We start from the raw sequence: 22,149 nt of genomic DNA, 5'->3' as shown, positions 1-22,149 counted from the left end.
GTTGCCCCACCAGGTATTTTGGGGGACAGTTTCCATTATCCCTGACTGTAGGTCATGCTTTATGAGGCTAATCAGAGGCGGACGTGGGTCATCTTTTGTAATGTGGTGCCCAGCGCAAGGCCAAAATTTGGCACCCCGAAATGGATTCCCCCCCCCAAGTTTGCACCCCTTGGCTTGGTGCCCTTTGGAGAGGAACAGCCTGCACTGCCCTAAATCTGGTGCTGGGCCAGCGAAGTGAGGAGTTGAATAACATCTGAATCATAGAATCATAGAGTTGGAAGAGACCACAAGGGCCATCCAGTCCAACCCCCTGCCAAGCAGGAAACACCATCAAAGCATTCTTGACATATGCATGTCAAGCCTCTGCTTAAAGACCTCCAAAGAAGGAGACTCCACCACACTCCTTGGTAGCAAATTCCACTGCCGAAGAGCTCTTATTGTCAGGAAGTTCTTCATAATGTTTAGGTGGAATCTTCTTGGGCCACTGGTTCTTGATTCCTGTCTTTAAAAAGATTGTAAGAGGCAAATGTCATAGGATAAGCATTTGTTCCATCGTTAAATTTGGCAGGGTGTGTGTGTGTGTGTGTGTGTTTAGTTTTTATACCATGTTACATTTCCAATAAGGCTTTCAGAGGCAACAGAAAATAAAACATTACAAATCAAAATAAAAATACAATAAAGATCCATGTTTAAAGCAGCACAATTAACAGGAAAAACTACAGTTCCCAAGATTCTTTGGGGGAAGCCATGTGTTTTAAAGGTGTGTTGGATGTGCTATAAAATGTATGGTGTGGGTCGGCCTACATGCTATTGGTGCAAGACATTTTGTCAACAGAACAAGTGGCTTTAACTTAGCTCTACCTTGGATACAACCTAATGGTCCAAACGATAAATGATGTTAGAGTACATGAGTTAATCTGCACTTTAAAAATAAATAAAAATGTAAACAGTAACCTCAGGAAAGCCTTAGCAACTTTGGGACTGTGAGGAATAAAATTTTAATTCTTTTCTATCCCTGACATGCTCCTGACAAAAATCCTCGCTCCAAAGCTGCTATTTGCATTTGAAGTGTCCATTGGCCCCATTCAGATGAAATGGAAGAAGCAGCTTCTGAGAGCCAATTTTGTCAGGATTTGGAAAGAAAGAGTTAAACTCCACTCCCTCCGCGCCAAAGAAATATCCCTGTTCAGGCTTCTCCCTCTGCTGCTGTTGATATAAACAAGCACACATGTCAATTGCATTAGCACAAGTAACACCTTGTCACTGGCCTAAAGTTCCTTGATTTTGACCATGTTTGCATAGGAACTCATTGGGTCTGCCTCAAGGGCACAACCTGCTTTAAGCTTCTAGAGTTGAATTTATTATCCCAGAGGAGTAAGTGAGTGATGTATTATTGGGTGGTAAGTGAAGTTGTGTTTTTTTGCTGCCAAGGGTCAGAGTCTGGATTATATTTTCTGAAGGGTTGTAAGCTTTATTAATACGACTCAGTGTAAGAGACTGAAACAGTTTACCGTGAGAAGATTTTTAGGGCCCACCCAATTTTTTTGATTGTACGCTGTTTCAAACTGTTTTTTAATACTGTGTTTAAATTGTTGTGATCTGCCCCAGTAACCTGCCCCAGGACTTTAGGGTGAAGAACAGATTAACAACAAGCAACGAACTATGTCCAACCGGGTGGGAGATGAGAAGGGAACATTTATATTGCTGTCTGTATGATGCTGTATTGCCCTAGATAGAGGTGGGTGAATTAACTGGTTGTATTTAATGCTGCCTAGGGTTTTTTGTATGCCAGATGTTAGCTTTGCAACAAATCGTTGGCTGCGTACTAGCTGTATTATGGGTACTGTAGTAGCTGGGAATAGTTGAGGGTGAGGTTTGTGTGCCGAGGACTGCCAATGATGTATTGGGGAGATGTTTTTGTAGGTGGGTAATGTGTGGGTCCAGCTCCTACCGCAATTATTTTGTTTACCCATGAATGGAGTTTGTCCTGTGTTTTCATATTTGATTTTTTAAAAAACTTTTTTACTTTTTCTGTTTAAGAGAACATTGCATTCCCCTTTAGAGAGCTACAATTCGCAGTCACTTAAGAAGCCACAGTTCCCAGGATTTTTTCCCGGGGAACTCATTGGCTTTGAATGTGCATCACACTCTATCAAGCGCCCATATGACTGGACAGATGGCTTTTGAAGAGGAGAAAGTAAGCAGTCTGGGGTCTTTTTTTGGCCTGCATGGTTTTGACAAGAAATAACATTGGCTTTTTTCCTTTTAAGACTTCACAAGCCATTAATCTTGTGGCTCTGAAGTTTTCTTTTTCTTTTTCTTTGTTGGAAACACAATCATTTTGAGTCATGAATATGATTTCAACACTGGTCTGTTTAAAGACCATTGCACAGCTTTGCAGCACATCTAAGCACGGCTCTGAGAGCTAAAAAATTAGTTTCTGTCGGAGACTTCTGATAGACCTCCCTATCCCTACTCAGACAAATACAAAAGTATAATTTCCTGCCTTGGAGCTTTGATTGGACAAACAACTAGGCCTGCAAATTTATTTTTAAAAGATTTATTGGCTAGGCCAGGGGTCAGCAAACTTTTTCAGCAGGTGGCCGGTCCACTGGCCCTCAGACCTTGTGGGGGGCCGGACTATATTTTGAAGGAAAAAAAATGAATGAATTCCTATGCCCCACAAATAACCCAGAGATGCATTTTAAATAAAAGCACACATTCTACTCATGTGAAAACACCAGGCAGGCCCCACAAATAACCCAGAGATGCATTTTAAATAAAAGCACACATTCTACTCATGTAAAAACATGCTGATTCCTGGACCATCCGAGGGCCGGGTTTAGAAGGTGATTGGGCCGCATCTGGCCCCCAGGCCTTAGTTTGGGGACTCCTGGGCTAGGCCTCTTTCCCACAGAGGTGGTAATCCTGTGTCTGGACTGTACTACTTTCAGTTGCAGGCAAGAATGCATATGATAGGATGTGAGGGTGATCTGGCTGCAACATCTGTCACCCCATTGATCACCAGGGTTGGTTTGGCTGATCTGGCTGGCTAGGCGGGTGTCCCCTCCCCCCCTCCCTGCTCCTTGGGCGCCCCTCCCGAAACTGCACGCTCGGTGGAAGAGGAAGACCACCCCAAATAGAAGGAGCCTACTGTTCTTCAGTCAAGGGTGTACGATAGAATGTAAGGTAAAGGTAAAGGGATCCCTAACCATTAGGTCCAGTCGCAGACGACTCTGGGGTTGCGGTGCTCATCTCGCTTTACTGGCCAAGGGAGCTGGCGTACAGCTTCTGGGTCATGTGGCCAGCATGACTAAGCTGCTTCTGGCAAACCAGAGCAGTGCACGGAAACGCCGTTTACCTTCCCTATTTATCTACTTGCACTTTGACATGCTTTTGAACTGCTAGGTTGCCAGGAGCAGGGGCTGAGCAATGGGAGCTCACCCCGTCATGGGGATTCGAACCGCCGACCTTCTGATCAGCAAGCCCTAGTTTCTGTGGTTTAATCCACAGCGCCACCCGCGTCCCTTACGATAGAATGTGCCTCCATGTAAAAATAAAAATCCTTTGTGTGCACAGAAAGCTAACATATCAGGGAGAAGACATGGCCAGAAACTTCCCTCCTGAAAGGCTACTGTTCTGTATGCATGGAGTTTTATATAACGGAACTTTCATTCATGAGAGCCCTCATCTGCATATCTAGGAAAACTGTCGTTTCCCCCCTCATGGGGCTAGAATTTGCAGTTCCCTTAGCAGACTACAGTTCCCAGGATTCTTTGGGAAAGTCATTGGCTTTAAATATATGGCATGGATCTGCCTGTTATTGCACAAGAGAATACATGAGCGGATTTCTGGCAGTTGCAAATAGATTGCAAATAGATTGTAGAATCTTCTGCACAACAAGTTTCTGCTAGGACAGCTGTTGTGTTGGATGCCCATCCACTAGTTTGCACAAGTCTGTATAGCATCCTTCCCCAAGTTGATGCCCTCCAAATGTTTTGGACTGTCACTCCTCTCTGGTGGAGACTGCCATATATAATAACACTGTACACCCCAATCTTATATGTGTGTAAAGGTAAAGGTAAAGGGACCCCTGACCATTAGGCCCAGTCATGACCGACTCTGGGGTTGTGGCGCTCATCTTGCTCTGTTGGCCGAGGGAGCCGGCGTACAGCTTCTGGGTCATGTGGCCAGCATGACTAAACTGCTTCTGGAGAACCAGAGCAGCGCACGGAAATGCCGTTTACCTTCCCTTCGGAGCGGTCCCTATTTATCTACTTGCACTTTGACGTGCTTTCGAACTGCTAGGTTGGCAGGAGCTGGGACCGAGCAACGGGAGCTCACCCCGTCACGGGGATTCGAACCGCCGACCTTCTGATCGGCAAGCCCTAGGCTCAGTGGTTTAACCCACAGCGCCACCCGCCTTGGCAGTAAACTCAAACAAGCCTATTCCCAGGTGCATAGGAGTGCAGCCCTAGTTATATCACCTTAATTTGGCTCTGAATATTGTTGCTTGTATATCTTTCCAAATAATATTGGCTACATGAGCTAGGTGGATCCTAATGAAAGATGCATTTGGAGACATCACCAGAGAAACCAGTCTCAAAGAACTTACCACATTCATCCCAGGTCATTGTGAAAATAAATTGGGCCAATAGATTGTACTGTATTTGATCAGCTGTAGCTCAGAGATAGGGTATCTGCTTTATGTGCAGGAAGTCCCAGGTCCATGTCTTTGCATCTCCAGGTAAGACCAGGGAAGATTCCTGCCTGAGACCCTGGACAACCAACCACAAACCATTGCTTCAACTTGTGGTTTGTTGAAAGTAAACACACTATAGTTAAGCCACTGGCAGCGTTCAGGCATAATGCTAAACCATAGTTTTGGGTTATGTGCAAACCAAACCACTGTGTACTGGACCCAGAAAATCCTGTTGGCACCACATACTCAGTGTAAACCCTGACAACATGAGTCAGAGTTTACAGTATTTCAACCCACTCCTTGCCAAAAAAAAAAAAAGGTCAGGTTAAATTTGTGGCTATACACATGCCACATAGTATATGCAAATTTGGCCAGTGCCCCAAGTCCATTAAGGGAGACCCTCCACACCCTAGGAGAAACAAGTAAGTCCCACAGAGATCCAGTAAGGCTATCCACTAGCATATGGATGTAGTTGCATCTTTATACAAGTGAAAATATCCTCACAATTTGTTTAGATCTGTGGTTCCCAAACTTTTCTTCCCACAGACCACAGGAAAATTGTTGAGGGTTTTGGTGGACCACTTGATGGTTTTTCTGGGTGGAATTCAACTAAGGTTTTACCCAGAGTAGTACCATCGAAATTAATGGGCCCAACTTAGCTGTGTTCATTAATTTCAGTATGTAGTTGCATACTAACCTCCGCCCGTCATAACAATTGCAATACTCTGTGCAACTGTATTTTGTTGCTTGTTTTGTTTATTGCCTGTTACTTTGCTGTATTTCAAATTGAATTCTGTAGCATTCAGGCTGTAACACAGCGGAATATTATGTGAGAAGCGAAGGAGGCAATGGATGAACAACTGCAAATCTATATGAATATTTAATATGATGGATGGGCTGTCTTCTGTCTTCAACCACAAATCCACAAAAACAGCATGGACCATGCATTGGTCCACAGGCCACAGTTTGGGAACCCCTGGTTTAGATGGTCTGGTGTGGTTTCTCATGCTCACAGTAGCCATATGATGTGGGTTACCGTGTTTCTCCAAAAATAAGACACCGTCTTATATTCATTTTTCCTTTAAAAAACCACTATGGCTTATTTTCGGGGTATGGCTTATATTCCTTGAATGCTTAAAATGCTTATTTTATGGCTACATCTTATTTTTGGAGAAACAGGGTAGGTCGAGAGGTGGGTGATCCTAAGGACACCCAGTGAGGTTGACAACCGAGCAGGAATTTGAAATCAGATTTCTCTTTCTATACGTCTCACTTTCCATATACCATGCTGCCTTAATTAGCAGAAGCAGTGCCATAATTGTGGAGCATAACGCTCTCTCTTTTTATGATCATGCCTCAAGGTTCATTTTTCTCTCCTCTGCCCCACTGAATGGCTGATTTGAAAACTGGGTCCAATTTGCTTTTTGGGAATTCTGTTTTTTATTAAGAAAAAAAATAAAAATAAAGCCACAATATGTTGATTCCAGGAGGAGGAAGCACATATGCATAGTTGAAATTAAATGCTTCCTGCTAGCTCCTAAGGATGGGGCGGTGTGTTATCTGGAGTGCAGGCTTTTAAGAAGCCTGATTCAAATCCCCCCAGGGACACCACTTAGGTAGGGCAGGAAATGCAGTCTCCCTCCACCTCCTTTCTTTCAGACAACATGCAACGATTTCTTAAAGGAGTCTGTACCTCTTTCTCTGGCTCTTGTGAACGTAATAGTCACTATAAATAAGATTGCAGAACTACTGGTAAATATATTTGCTAGGGAGTAAGTACAGTTGGAGCAAGGGGTGACATGAGAGAGACGTTTCTTTTCTCTTTCTCAAAGCACTAAAACTCATGGACATTTAAAGAAGCTGAATGTTGGAAGAACTTCATGCAGCACAGTTAAACTATCACTTGCTCCCACAGGAGACAGTGATGGCCACCAGCTTAGATGGGTGTAGACCAGGGGTTCCCAACAAAATTTTCTCGAGGACCCCTCATCGAGCAGCTATTGTGACAAGGACCCCCATTAATTCCTAATCCTAAAATTAAAAAGTGAGAGCCAAATTAAGAGTCTTTTTATAAGAGTCCAGGGAGGAGGGAGGGGAATGGAGAAGACAGGGTACCTGCGCAGTAGCGCACAAATGAAGCCGACGTGCGCAAAGCATCTTGGGGAGGTGAGCGTTAGTAGAATGCACGCGCTGCCTCTTTGCAAAACAGTAGTGTTTGTAAAGCGCCACCTAACGGCATACAGCAGAACTACTGCCTCATCTAATTCTAGTTTTGCGCTAGACTCTGCTCATGCAGGAAGCGGCCAAAACAAAAAATCTGTTATCATACGAAATATATTTAATATATTTTTTATTCTAATAGCATCTTTTGGACCCCTCTGGCATAGCTCGTGGACCCCTGGGGGTCCGCGGACCACCTGTTGGGAACCACTGGTTTAGACAAATTAATGGCAGAGAGGGCTATGATGGCTACTGGTCAAGATTGCTATGCTCTGCCTCCAAAGTCAAAGGCAGTAATGCTTCTGAATACCATTTGTTAAGAAACGCAGGAGGGGGAGAGTACTCTTGTGGATCCTGCTGGTGGGTTTCAAATGGGCATCTGGATGGTCTGATCCAGCAGGCTCCTCTTATGTTCTCAGACTCTCCAAGTTTCCCTATTTTCCAGGGACATCCTTGTTTTAGAGAAGCCGTCCCAGTTTCTGATTTGATTCTGGAATGTCCCACTTTTCCTTAGGATGTCCCTATTTTCATTGGAGAAATGTTGGAGGGTATGGAGTTATCCGACCCCTGAGCCATCTGAAGGAAATCCTGTATAGGGAAGGTTTTTATTAAAATGTTTAATGTTTAATTATTATTTTTATATATGTTGGAAGCTGCCCAGAGTGGTTGGGGCAACCCAGGAAGATGGGTGGGGTATAAATAGTAAAATTATCATTATGGAATGGGATGTCCCTATATATGAAAACAACGGTCAGGGTTGATGGGAGTTGTGGTCCAAAACATAGGGCTCAGCACAGGTTCCATATCCAGGCCTAAGGCAAAGGATGGGATAATAATGTAAATAACATGAAGCAGAAGAAAGAGGGAGAATGTCGCAAGCAGTCTAGGGCTGGTTGCACTTGAAACAAGAGAGAAAGTCCGCTGTGTATTTTTTTTTTTCATGACGGATCACTCCCGAGCTCAGTGAAGTATTAAAAAATTTCAACTCCGAAACTATGTCCATCAATTAGCAAAGAATGCAGTCTGATTAATAAAGTCTATGACATTTCAGCTATTAAGTCTGTAAAAGCAACTGGCAGTGGAGCCAGAATCACAGCTTGCCGTACCGAGGTCTCCTGCCAGATCAACCGACCAAATAATGCAAGTTGAATCTGTACGGTAAATGATGCAGCCAGAGGAACAAAATAGGTGCCTTGGCATGCAACTGCTGAAGCACCATTTATAGCCGGGAAACACTACCACAATTAGAAAATCTGGGGGGCGGACAGGGGAGGAATGGACGCTTCTCTTCCAGTATCTGCTGCTACACAAGTGAACTGTACCAAGTCATACTGTTTGGGGTTGTATGCAATGTACCACTCACTACCTTGAAATCACTTAGGGGTATAGTTGTGCTAACAGAACATTGTTGCACAAGGGAAAATACAAGTGCATTACCAAAGTTTACTGTTAAGCAGATTACACAACTGTTGTGTTGGGTTCCCTTGTGCACAACCTTTAAATGTTGCCATCTGCTGGTGCAACAAACAGACATTGGATACAGCTCTTTGTACATCTATCGCTATACTGACTGGCAGTGACTTTCCAGGGTCTCTGGGAGTGGAGGATATTACACCAGGGCAAATAGGACATTGCCCCAGCAACGTTTGCCTGCCGCTGTCACACTTGCCTTCTTGCAACCATTGCAGGAAATAAGAGCCGACTCCTAGGGGCTGAGGGGTCTTTGTACCCCCAATAAAATATTTGAGGGGGCCCAGACCCCCCCCAAGTTGATGGACATAGTGGGGCAGGGCTTACCTGCCCACCCCAATATTTTATTCAGGTTGGCACCCCTGGTGCAGGGGATGGCTATGCTAATCATTCGCTCTGGCTCCAGCTAGTGCTTGGTCTTCCTGCCTTCCTGCCCTGCCAGTCCCAATTCTATTGGCATTGGTGTTAGAGCTGAAGAGTCCCCAAATACAGCATGACTGGCATACCACATTTTTCAGTAAAGAGGGGAAGGACAACAAAGACCTAAGCCAAGCATTGCCTTCTGCGTGCAAAACAAGTATAAAACGCAGGCATAGTTAAAATTCACAATTAAAAAAAATCAGTCAAAGTGTTTAAAGGATCCATAATTTTAAAATGCAATAAAACAAGCCAGTTAAGAAGCATAGTAAGGAAAACAGTGTAAAAGGCAATTAAAACAATTAGATCACAAGTTGAAATTCAATGAAATGCTTGCATGTCTTCAGGAGCCGGCAGAATGCCAATACTGATGTGACCTCTCATATTTAAGCAGGAAGGGCATTCACCACCAGTTAAGAAGTCCAACTCTTTGTTACCGCAAGCCAATAATTGTCAATCTGTGGCAAAACTAACTGGGTTCCATTTGATAAGGTCCCAAAATTGTAATAACACAATCATCAGGCCAAAGGACCAGCACAAGCATGGTGTAGAATGGAATTGTAACTCCTTCCCCTCCCCTAAAGCAGAAGACTTATAAAACAAAAACCTTGGGGTTACATCAGATATGCTGGTACCTCCCCCACAATGGCCTTGTTTTGGCTGAAATCCTGTCAGCGCTCCCCACCTGAGTTTGTTATAGGAAGGAATGATAAGGAGCAAATACCAGTAATGTTCACTAAGGTACATTTTCTGGGGAGGAAAGAACACAGAAAAGGAGCATTTCAAATCTGAGGCTGCAATAGGGAGACCCGCAACTGGGAGCTGGGAAATGGAGACACTGGTGGTGCTTTCTGCAGGACAGATTAAAGAAGAAACATATTCTGCCTCCTTCTGGTTGACAGTTCTAGTTAGATAGATTTTTGCATCAACCACTGGCCTGTATAAGTTAAATATGAAGTACAAACTTAGAATCCTGGAACTGTATTAATGATGATGATGATGATGATGCTACCCACCCAAATGGCTGGTTTTCCCTGGCAACTCTGGGTGGATTCCAGCACTTATAAAAATATAATAAAAGATCAAACATTAAATAATAATAATAATAATAATAATAATAATATATTTATACCCCACCCATCTGGCTGGGGGAACTGATACTGTATTGTAGAGTTCATCTTGTATAAACAATTAAGCAAATCAAATGATCAAACTAAATTAAAACACCAGCTGTTACAATCTGTGTACAAATAAAAACACTACTTCACAGAGAAAGGTCCCAAACTCAATTAGAATTCTCTTACAACTGGCATATAGGCATGATGTTGACCATTTGAAGTTGCCTCCAACACAGAAAATGATCATATCCCACCAGCTATGACACTTGCATGTTTAGTGGACAGCAATGCCCATTAAAAATTCCAGTTTCTAGATGTGACTGTTGATAATAATAGTAATAAAAGTGGCCACTTGAAGTTGATCCACGTTTGGCTCCTCTCTGGTGATACCAAATTACATACTCTGGATTGAGAATGGAACTGTAGGTGTTTGCTTTTTTAGAATGTGGATTTATGTTTTGGGTTTCCTATCAAAGCTTGTTCATAGGAAGCTGCTTTATACAGAGTCAGACCGCCACCTAGCTCCATGACCTCTGGCATGCAAAGCAGAATCTCTACCCTGAGCTGCAACAAAGCAGACTCTCTACCACTGAGCTGCAACCCTTCCCTTGATAAGTGCCTAAGCACAACTTCCCGATGTATAGATGCCTGATGCTGATTTGCCATGACAGCTGCTTTAGGGAACGCAGTGTTTGGGGTATTCATGTCTCTGTTTTGGTGCCTAATGATTTGAGTGCATGAAGCATAGCAATACTCTCTAATGACGAAGGGAAAAGAGAATTTCTAAAATTGCAACCACTGACGTGTCTGTGTATTGTTATAACATACTAATTGCCTTTCTACCTCAGAAAGGGTAGCCGCTCTCTCTCTCTGTGTGTGTGTGTGTGTGTGTGTGTGTGAGAGAGAGAGAGAGAGAGAGAGAGAGAGAGAGAGAATTCAAAACAGCTAAAACAATTGGGAGACAAGAGCAGCATCAAAAACTCTGCAGCAGTTTCTTTTTAACTCTGAGAAAATACAAATCAGAAAAGTTTATAGTATGAAGTTGAACACCATTCAGTAAAATGTGTGTTGGCGTGCCTCCAGCCAGCGATAATAGTCAAAATCCTACTAAATAGATCTGATAGCACAAGAACTTCAGGCAGCATGAAGAAATATTCCCTCCTTTCCCATGCCCCCCTAAATCTGTTCTGAGGGTCCCCGCAAACCCTTGCATAGATTTGGGAAGGGCACAGAGGAAGTACCATTGCACAAGCAGAAATACAGTACTGTACTTGCACTAGCAGATCTATTTAGTTGGATACAGCTCGGTGAGTTTCAGAGCTAGGAACCATCACTTAGAACTAGGGATGTAAGAAGGCATAAATTTCCATTCCAACTGTGTTTCACCTGTGCAGTGCTGTTTCCGTTCTGCTGCAGTTCAGTTTCTGGCAAAATCCATGTTACTCGTCTTGCTGTCTGCAGTGGCAGAATTCAATGTAAGTGCTGTATTTTTCTGTGTATAAGACGCCCCCTGTTTTTGGGGACTCCAAATTAAGAAAATGCCCCTCAGCACTACCTGTGTATAAGACGAGTCCCAATTTTAAGCCAAAATTTTTGGTTAAAAAACCCTAGTCCAATGGTACATTGTTATTTAGTTACTCCATGCCACTTATTTCAGTTTGAAGGAAACACAATGGAAATGTGGGGTGTGGCATCATAATTACATATCATTTGCAGGCTGAAAACAACAACAGCAAATACCATTTGTATTCTTTTCCAGACTATGGGACAAATTCTGCAGACGTTGGCAACTCCTGTTTCCATTTCCATCCTAATTCTCTGATATCCCTACTTAGAGCAGGGTCAATGGGGAATCTGCAATCCTTCAGGTGTTAACATAAAAACATAAGAATAGTCTACTGTCCTGAATCTTGCAACATTCGGCTTCATTGGAGCTCCACGAGTTCTTGTGTTATGAGAGAGGGAGAAAAGCTCTTCTCTATTCACTCTCGCCATGTGATACATAATTTTATAAACTTCTATCGTGTTACCTCTAACTCACCTTTTCTCTAAACTAAAATGTCTCCAACACTTGGGGTTGCCATACATCCGGAAGTTGCCAGGATTCGGCTGTTGGAAATCTCTTTAATGTCCAGGAAAATATCAGAAGTGTATATTTTGGCGAATTTCCTTAAAAATAGCTCAAAAATTTGCAAAAAACAACAATCCCTCAACAACTTTTGTGTCTGGATTTTCACTTTTTGAAATATGGCAACCCTACCAGCGCTGCAACCTTCCTTTATAGGGCAGTTGCTCCATCCCCTTGATCTTTTTGGTGGCCTTTTTTCTGAACCTTTTCCAACTCGACAATATCTTTTTTGAGGTGAGGCAACCAGAAAATACTTGTATGATGGCATTACAATATTGGACATTTTATTTTCAATCACTTTCCAAATAATCCCTAGCATGGAATTTGCCTTTTTTTTAAAAAAAAAAAAGTCCCTGCATGTTGGGTCAACATCTACTGTGACCCCCAAGTCTTGCTTCTGATCTGTCACCTCCAGTTCAGACCCCATGAGCGTGTATGTGAAACTAATGAATTTTGCTCCAACATGCATCACTCTACACTTGGTTACATTGAATTGCATTTGCCATTTTACCACCCTTTCACTTCATCTGGAGGAGGTCCTCTTGGAGCTCTTTGCAACCTCTTTTTGTTTTAACAACCATGAACAATTCAGTGTCGTCAGCAAGCTTGGCCACTTCACTTCTAACTCTATCAGTGGTTCCCAATTAGCTAAGTACTGTGGACCCCCTGTTTTTCAATAGCCAAACTATGGACCTCCTACTTTTGAAAAATTTTGATATCTCTACGGTAGTTTTTGTTATGTGAATGGTTTGCCACAGAACCCCTGGGTTCCGAAAACCACCAACTGGGAACCACTGCTCTAGTCTAGATCATTTATGAACAGGTAAGCACAGGTCCCAGTACTGATCCTTGAAGCCTCCACTTTCTACTTCTCTCCATTTGGATAACTGTCCATTTATTCCTACTCTTTGCTTCCTGCAATTTAACCAATCCAAGATCCATGATGTTTGTTGTTGTTGTTTAGTCGTTTAGTCGTGTCCGACTCTTTGTGACCCCGTGGACCATAGCATGCCAGGCACTCCGGTCTTGCACTGCCTTCCGCAGTTTGGTCAAACTCATGTTCGTAGCTTGGAGAACACTGTCCAACCATCTCATCCTCTGCCGTCCGCTTCTCCTTGTGCCCTCAATCTTTCCCAACATCAGGGTATTTTCCAAGGATTCTTCTCTTCTCATGAGGTGGCCAAAGTATTGGAGCCTCAGCTTCACGATCTGTCCTTCCAGTGAGCACTCAGGGCTGATTTCCTTAAGAATGGATAGGTTTGACCTTCTTGCAGTCCATGGGACTCTCAAGAGTCTCCTCCAGCACCATGATGTTGCTAACTTCCAAATCCCACCAGCCACAACCTGCATAACGAATGGCCATGGAAAACTGGAGTTGTCATCTAGCAGTATTTCTGTTATTAAACCTTTTATATTTCCAAAAGTGTTATTTTTTTGCTAGCTGACTCTCCCACCGTATACAGCAATAATTCCACTTTTCTTTTTGACATTTCCAGGATAGACCTGGGTATTTTCTCTGTATTGTTATTAGGGTTAGATAAAACCAGATCACTACTTTGTTACAATCTCCCTTTACAATCTTTCCTTTATTTTCTGCATCAGTTTAATCATAAAATCCTTTACTTGCTTTAATTCTGTATCATATTTCAATACTAAATGGTATGATTTTTGACAATAAACAGTCATTTTGGTAATTAATTTTTTGTAATCCATTAACCTTCTTAAATTATCATTAATGATGGGATTTTTGATGTTTATGAAAACCTGGATGTGCTTAAAGGGTTTTCCTGGTTTAATCTGCTCTTGATTCTTTAATAATCGGGCTTCTCATCCTGAATAACCAAATCTCTATATCTAAGGAAGTTGTTTTTCCTCCAGATGTTCCAATTCTTCGGTCACCAGGCACTGGTTTCTGTGAAGAGACAGCTGGATTCATTAACTTTTTAAAATATATTTTTATATTTACCTCATATTCTTTACCAGTTAGATGTAAGAACATTATGATTATGAGGATAGCAGGGTTAAATGCTACCCTTGAGAGAAGATTCTCTATTTGTGTGATGTTCTTGTATTTTTAGATACACGGTTGACCAATATACATTGGATCTGGCACAGCAGAATAATTTGGGGAAAATAAATGGCTCGCTGGTAAGGACTCTGCAACAACAACTCTGCTGATCGGCCTTTCCTGTGACTGATGAACCAGTGCCATTTTCTCATTCCCATCCCTGCTGGGTCTCTATGCTTTGCAGTGATGCACAATTAAACGATAATACTATCCCTTTAATTCTGCTGTAACCTCGTTCCCTCTATCATTTAAGTGCTGCAAACAATTTGAGTTAGCAAGGCAAACACACTTGGTACACTTAGACCTGAGAAACCTAGGTAAGCTACCTTCGTTTATTATAAGTATTATAACTCTGTTTGGAGAAAACTACAAGTATTCCTGTAATAAGGATCATTATATTTTGTAAGAGGATCTATTATTTAAGTATAGACAAGCTTGTTGTACGTTATAAGCAATTTAAATCCTTATTTAGAAAGCAGATTATAAATTTGATGTGAGGTTGGTCACTCACAGATATATCAGTAATGTTTATTTAAATATAGTCTCTGTCCTTTTTATTTGTTATAACTTTATGTCTAGAGAGTTGAATGATTTTTCATTACAAGGAGAACTATTCTAAGATTTACGTTAACTTTTACATTCCAGCTGATGAAGAATAATCGAAACAGGGCCTTGTCCTGATGTTGATGTTTACTGGAATTTATCCTGAATAAAACTTTGTGAAGACTTTTTGAAATTATCCTTTTTGAAACTATCCTTTTTGGCCCGAGTTCTTGTCATTTATCGTTTCATTTTGCAGTGATGCACAGGCAATGAAGTGAAATTTACAAGCATCCTGCCCCCTGAAGTCCCGAGTAAACAATAGTCCCAGAATCTCCTCATCTTCCCCCAATCCCCCTTTACGATTTTTCTCCTTTGGGTAAGTTAGATTTTGAGGGCAGTCGTCGCAATTTTTAGCAATGACAGACTGATTTGCATGTTCTCTACTTCATGAGTGCTAGATCCAGGTAGTGACTCAAATGTGTGAACAAGCCAGATGACAGTTTAATTTGCATCATTTTCAAATCACCAATTCAGCTTTTCAGTGTAGGTTGTTTGTTTGTTTTTAAGTACCTGTGTAGGGTGTTGCTTTGGTATATGCATGGGTAGCCATTCCCTCTTATTGTACTCCTAACTCCCAGGTAGAGGAGTGAAAAGCATGGGCACAGGGATGTATTGGGATATAAGAGTGGAGAGGTAGGCAATTTGTCACTGAGCCCATCCAGACTTGTGTGTGTGTGTGAGAGAGAGTGAGAGAGAGATTCTGTAATGTGTCATCGATGTCATAAAAGTGAAATAGTTGAGGATTTATTCTGGACCATCCACACATCATACTGCAGACAGTATTGAAACTGGACGGTTAAGTCCAGTCAAAGGCAACTATGGGGTTGCGGCACTCATCTCGCTTTCAGGCCAAGGGAGCCGCCGTTTGCCCACAGACAGCTTTCCGGGTCATGTTGCCAGCATGACTAAACTGCTTCTGGCGCAATGGAACACCGTGATGGAAGCCAGAGCGCACGGAAACACCATTTACCTTCCCGTCACAGCAGTACGGTACCTATTTATCTACTTGCACTGGCATGCTTTCGAACTGCTAGGTTGGCATGAAGTGGGACAGAGCAATGAGAGCTCACCCTGTCGCGGGGATTCGAATTGCTGACCTTCTGATCAGCAAGCCCAAGAGGTTCAGTGGTTTAGACCACAGCGCCACCCGCTTGTGTATAACTGCCTTGATATCATCGTGACCACAAATAACCATGAATGCACTTTAAAAAAATTTTTAAAGGGTGTCTGGAAGAGCCCAGCATGGTTTTGCTCAAAGTGTTACCAGATGCTTTTGACAAAAGAACAGGATATTTTCCTTAATGACCTGCAATCTCTACCCACTCTTTGGAATAGGACACCCTTTAGCAAGTGAGAGGCATCAAGATATTAGCTAGAAGCAGTTGGCAGATTTCGGGCCAAAATGGTTTGAAGATATTACATTGATCCTGGTCCCAATTTTGTACTGGGTGCCAATTAGGTTTTGGGCCCTAGTCAAAGTGCTGGTTTTGACCTATCTACATTTTCATACACATTTACTTGGCTGGAGAACTGCGTTGCAAAATTCAGAGGAGTGCAAGTTTTGAAGGATGGGTGTATTTCAGCTCTCCTATTGTTTTAAAGGTAAAGGTAAAGGGAACCCCTGACCATTAGGTCCAGTCACGGATGACTCTGGGGTTGCGGCACTCATCTCACTTTACTGGCCGAGGGAGCTGGCATACAGCTGCTGGGTCATGTGGCCAGCATGACTAAGCCACTTCTGGCAAACCAGAGCAGCGCACGGAAACGCCGTTTACCGTCCCGCCGGAGCAGTACCTATTTATCTACTTGCACTTTGATGTGCTTTCGAACTGCTAGGTGGGCAGGAGCTGGGACCAAGCAACGGGAGCTCACCCCGTCGCGGGGATTCGAACTGCCGACCTTTTGATTGGCAAGCCCTAGGCTCTGTGGTTTAACCCACAGCGCCACCCGCGTTCCTTGTTTTAGAAAGCACAAATTAGGTAGGTTCACCTTTCAATGCAAAGTGAATCGAATTTCTCTCCACCTGTAGTATTAGAGAGATTCTAGTACTGTCTCATCCAAACTAATTTAGTGCCAGCATCCCTGGACTTCTGTAAAGCTCAGGAAAGTGAGAATCACTTAGCATTATAAATGGGACAGGGAGGGGGAGTGTATGGATCTGCTTCGAGGCTGGGGGCATTTTGGGAGGTCCACAGACTGAAGTAAGTCGTGGGAGAGACTTGTCTGCACGCTGTTCTTCCACATATGGATTGCTTTCAACCTCATATGGCTTTCTGCAGCACAGACATCCAACATGTGGAACATCCTACGAGTTCGCATAAAAGAAGATTTGCTTTGTAGTGTTGGAAAACAAAATTCCAAGCTGTTTTCATCTATGGGTTTAAAACAAATAGCTTTTTTTTCAAAAGGACTGAGAAGAAGCCAATTCAGCTCTGCAAAATTAGCCAACTCCACTCATTCTGTCCAGGCTAATAAGGCTGGAAAGAAACTTTCTCCTCCTGCATAGAGCTCAACCCCACCTCATAGGATTATTTTTTAAGTATGGAATTTAACTTCCCAGAAGCCAAATTTTGGATGCGAATTCATTCTGGAATTTCTTACTTAGCTAAGGACAGGCATCCCCAAACCGCGGCCCTCCAGATGTTTTGGCCTACAACTCCCATGATCCCTAGCTAACAGGACCAGTGGTCAGGGAAGATGGGAATTGTAGTCCAAAACATCGGGAGGGCCGAAGTTTGGGGATGCCTGGCTTAGGAGAAGGAGCTATCAACAACCCACTTTACCCCACCCCCCAAATCAGACATAGGCAAACTCGGCCTTCCAGATGTTTTGGACTACAACTCCCATCATCCTTAGCTAACAGGACCAGTGGTCAGGGATGATGGGAGTTGTAGTCCCAAAACATCTGGAGGGCCGAGTTTGCCTATGCCTGCCCCAAATCCTCTTTCTCACTTCACTCAAAACATTCTACCAAATGGCTTTATTTTTGTCCTAGAATTCTTGACCCTTTTGCTCTGCAAATATCCATTCCCATGTACCACTGAAACATCAACAAAGTGGGGATAATATTTCTAGAATGGGATAAACCAACGTCAGTAATCTTGGTGGAGATACTAGGATCCGTGCGTATAATGAACTGTTCAAAGTGATTATCTCACTCCCACGCCAAGGTAAATCCAGCAGTGTCAAGGGCTTTTGTGCAGTCGCAGTATAATTATGGGTATCTACTTTCATCATTTTAATTATTTAATGCAGAGTTGGCAAATGCCACTCCTGTCTGATAGTCGTTGTTGTTTAGTCGTGTTCGACTCTCCGTGACCCCATGAATCAGAGCATGCCTTGGAAACACTCACTTTCTTCTCAAAGCTTCTCCTTTTTTATGTCCATGGAGTTTTCCTGGCAAAATACTGGAGTGGGTTGCCAGTTCCTTCTCCAGGTGGATCACATTTAGTCTAAACTCTTGGCTATGACCTGTCCATCTTGGGTGGCCCTGCACGGCATAGCTCATAGCTTCTTGGAGTTATTCAAGCCCCTTTGCCACAACATGGCAGCGATCCATGAAGGTGGATAGTCATTATAGTCCCTTATTATTGGACACACTATCCTTTAGTTTTCAGAGCATGCCTGGCAAGGTAGATCAACAACAGTGGCAGAGCTTCATGCTCCAGCACTGGGGGCGGAGAGCAGGTGTGGGCGTGGCACGCTGCCCGCAGGGGCATGGCGTGCATCCTGGGGGCGTGGTGTGGCACCCAGCACGGAGGGGGCAGCCGCGATGGCACCCCACCGGGATTGTGGTGCTGGGGGCGATGCGCTCTCCCTGCCCCCCTCGTCCTCCACCAGTGATCAACAATGCTCTGTGTATTTGTTTGTTTAAAATGTCTACCACCACCCCAATCCTTATGTGTATGATGACAGACTCCCTCACTGAAGATGGGAGCTGGGGTAACGTGACCAATTTTCCAAGTGTTTAAAAAATCCAACTCTTCCCATTAACAACACTGGAGTGGTCTGTTTTAACTGCTTGTGTTAAGGTTTCTTTATTAAACTAAACTCAGGGGTTCTGCTTGAGTGAAGGATGTCATGCATCCACTTATCCCACAAAGCAATGAGGAGGCACTTCTGGAGCAAAACTAGACTTTTTTTATTGATTTGCACTCAGTGGGGTTTTTTTTCAACTTGGTTGGATACTCATGCGAGCCACAAATACTTGCTGTAGTTTAAGGCAGGCATAGGCAAACTCCGGCCTTCCAGACGTTTGGGGCTACAGTTCCCATCATCCCTGACCGCTGGTCCTGTTAGCTAGGGATGGTGGGAATTGTAGTCCCAAACATCTGGAGGGCCGGAGTTTGCCTATGCTTGGTTTAAGGCAAACACTATTTACAGAGAACTTGAAAACCTGAAGCAGCACTCTTGCTTAAATCTAGTCTCAGGATAGACTATTTCCACCTAGAATGGCTATTTGTGTTTCTACAAGAAGCAACAATCTCAAAGCCCCTTCTAAGACTTTTACTTTCCTCTCAGGGGATCAGATAGGGTTATCCTCCCGAGCTAACCCCAGTCTCTCTCTGAAGAAGGTCCCTATGTAAGTGACAGGCAATCCCAATCTAACCATTTAAAGGTCTGAATTTTTTAATTGTCAGTCCCTCCTGATTGGCTGATTTAAAAAAAAACAAAAAAAAGAAAAATGGGACATAAATGACACCCTGCATATCCGTTTTTCAAATCTCAAATTCAGTTCTCTGCCCTTCTGCAGCAATTTAAACATTTTAAAAAATCCTCGTGAAAATTCTCCAGTATCTTAGCGTACATTTCTCTTAACAAACATATTTTATATGCTGTTATGGAAAATGTGATTTTTTTTGCAAGCAACTTCTCCTAATGCAATGTCTTTTTGTGTGTTATTTCCACAAATATTTTCTTTTTTATGTACAATTTTCCCCATGTATCAGCTACAGTTCTGCTTGCAGCTTAGAGAGGAAGAGCAATGGCTGGAGAGTACTTAGAACCACCTCTCTACAAGCTGTCCATGGCATCAGCAAACAAATTCCCATAGTGGAAAAGCACAACTCCTTAAGTCAACAGGGAGGGAGGGAATGCATATTTTATTTTTTTTAGCCCAAAAGAAATTACTCATCCTGTTAGGTAACAGCAGTTTTACCATATGTAAATGATTAGTTAGCAATTTCCACGCTATAAAACATCAGTTCCAAGCAAAAGTATAACATTTCAACATGAGCTAGCATTAAAAGCTTTGGTTTCCTTAGGATCTATTCAATTTTGGGCTGCCTATACACCATATGGGATGCAGGTGGCGCTGTGGGTTAAACCACTGAGCCTAGGGCTTGCTGATCAGAAGGTTGGCAGGTTCGAATCCCTGCGACGGGGTGAGCTCCCGTTGTTCGGTCCCAGCTCCTGCCAACCTAGCAGTTCGAAAGCACGTCAAAGTGCAAGTAGATAAATAGGAATCGCTACAGCGGGAAGGTAAACGGCGTTTCCATGTGCTGCTCTGGTTCGCCAGAAGCGGCTTTGTCTTGCTGGCCACATGACCTGGAAGCTGTACGCCGGCTCCCTAGGCCAATAATGCGAGATGAGCGCGCAACCCCAGAGTCGGTCACGACTGGACCTAATGGTCAGGGGTCCCTTTACCTTTACACACCATATATTTAAAGTACATGACTCCCCCCCCCAAAAAAAAAGAATCCTAGGAACTGTTGTTTGTTAAGACAGCCCATGTACTTTTGCCTTTGCCTGATGATTATTGGCTTGTGGTAACCTAAAGGTAAAGGGACCCCTGACTGTTAGGTCCAGTCACAGACGACTCTGGGGTTGCGGTGCTCATCTCGCGTTATTGGCCGAGGGAGCCAGCGTACAGCTTCCTGGTCATGTGGCCAGCATGACAAAGCCACTTCTGGTGAAACCAGAGCATGAAATGCCGTTTACCTTCCTGCCGGAGTGGTTCCTATTTATCTATTTGCACTTTGACGTGCTTTTGAACTGCTAGGTGGGCAGGAGTAGGGACCAAGCAACGAGAGTTCACCCCGTTGTGGGGATTTGAACCGCCGACCTTCCGATCAGCAAGCCCTAGGCTCAGTGGTTTAGACCATAGCGCTATGCCCCATCAATGATGGCATTCCATTGGCTCCTGAGGACATACCTCTTTAAGCAAGCATTTCCCTGAAGTGAAATCAGGTTTTCTTTTTTCCTTTATTTCTTTATTATTATTATTTAATATGCACATACAACCAAACATATACTCACTTATTTCAAAAAACTTGAGTACAAACAAATACAAAGAATACAAAAATAAATACTACACCTATGTGACTTCCCTCCACCAGTGTACGTCATTTCTTATTCCTTAATATACTTATTTACCTTGCAATTTTTATCTCTCATCCTTATGAACATCAGGTTTTCTTGTTTTGACTGTTTGCTTTACAGCATAGCTTAACTAAGGATGTTTGAATGGCCCAGTGGATTGTTATTGTGTATTTTAATTATATATTGATTTTTACAGTTGTAAACAGTTCAGAAGCCATTTTGTTATGTAGGTGGTATATTAATATATCAATTAATTAATGATAATTGAAATTGCTGTGAGTTGTAGCTCTGTGAGGGGTAAAATGCAGATGCTTTGGGACACAGCTTTGATTTATGACAAAACAACTTGGAATTGAATCAAATGGCTGGAACCCTAAACAAAAGCACTCCATACTGCAACACTGTGTTGCAGATCCTACAAGTAGTCAGCAAAATACAGTATTGTAATAATAATTCTTATTAATTTTATTATTTGTACCCCAACCATCTGACTGGGCTGCCCCAGCCACTCTTAGCAGCTCTCTCAGACTGTATTATTTCTGCAAGCAGATTGGGGGTGGGGGGGGGGAGCACCTGAACATTGAATACTTTAGCACAGGCATCCCCAAACTGCGGCCCTCCAGATGTTTTGGCCTACAACTCCCATGATCCTTAGCTAACAGGACCAGTGGTCGGGGAATTGTAGTCCAAAACATCTGGAGGGCCAAAGTTTGGGGATGCCTGCTTCAACACATCAGGGAAGAAACTTACAGTATGGCATAGCCCACTAATTTATGAAGCTACCTCCCTTCGTGAAAAGAGCTACCTCACCCTGCATTCATAAGTGGTTCGGTCCTAGGATGATTTTACAACAAGGCTCTGCTGATTTGTGTACCCCAGTTTAAATTGGGGATAATGTTCTTCAGGGTTTAAAGGAAAAGCAACTGCAAGGGGGAATGTAAGAGGATAAGGCTAGGACCAGCTGCCTCATTAAGATAACCACAGCTGTGGACTATCAGAAATAAGAAGCCTTCAACAGATTGCACAATTATGCCATGAAGTCACCGTCCTCCACATGGTTTCTTCTTTGGCCAGAATTGTAGCTTGCAGGAATGAGGGTTGA

At 43.1% G+C, this 22,149-nt stretch overlaps 1 protein-coding gene across 2 annotated transcripts in view; it reads left to right on the top strand.

Moving 5' to 3' along the window:
* Positions 1-22,149, top strand: part of LOC118075701 (uncharacterized) — a 42,439-nt gene that overhangs the window by 1,258 nt on the left and 19,032 nt on the right. The gene's annotated exons all lie outside the window — the stretch shown is intronic.

This window comes from Zootoca vivipara, chromosome 17 (genome assembly GCF_963506605.1).
Source record: "Zootoca vivipara chromosome 17, rZooViv1.1, whole genome shotgun sequence".
Lineage (NCBI taxonomy): Eukaryota > Metazoa > Chordata > Lepidosauria > Squamata > Lacertidae > Zootoca > Zootoca vivipara.
Note: the sequence above shows the minus strand (reverse complement) of the source record. Positions and strands in the feature narration are given on the sequence as shown.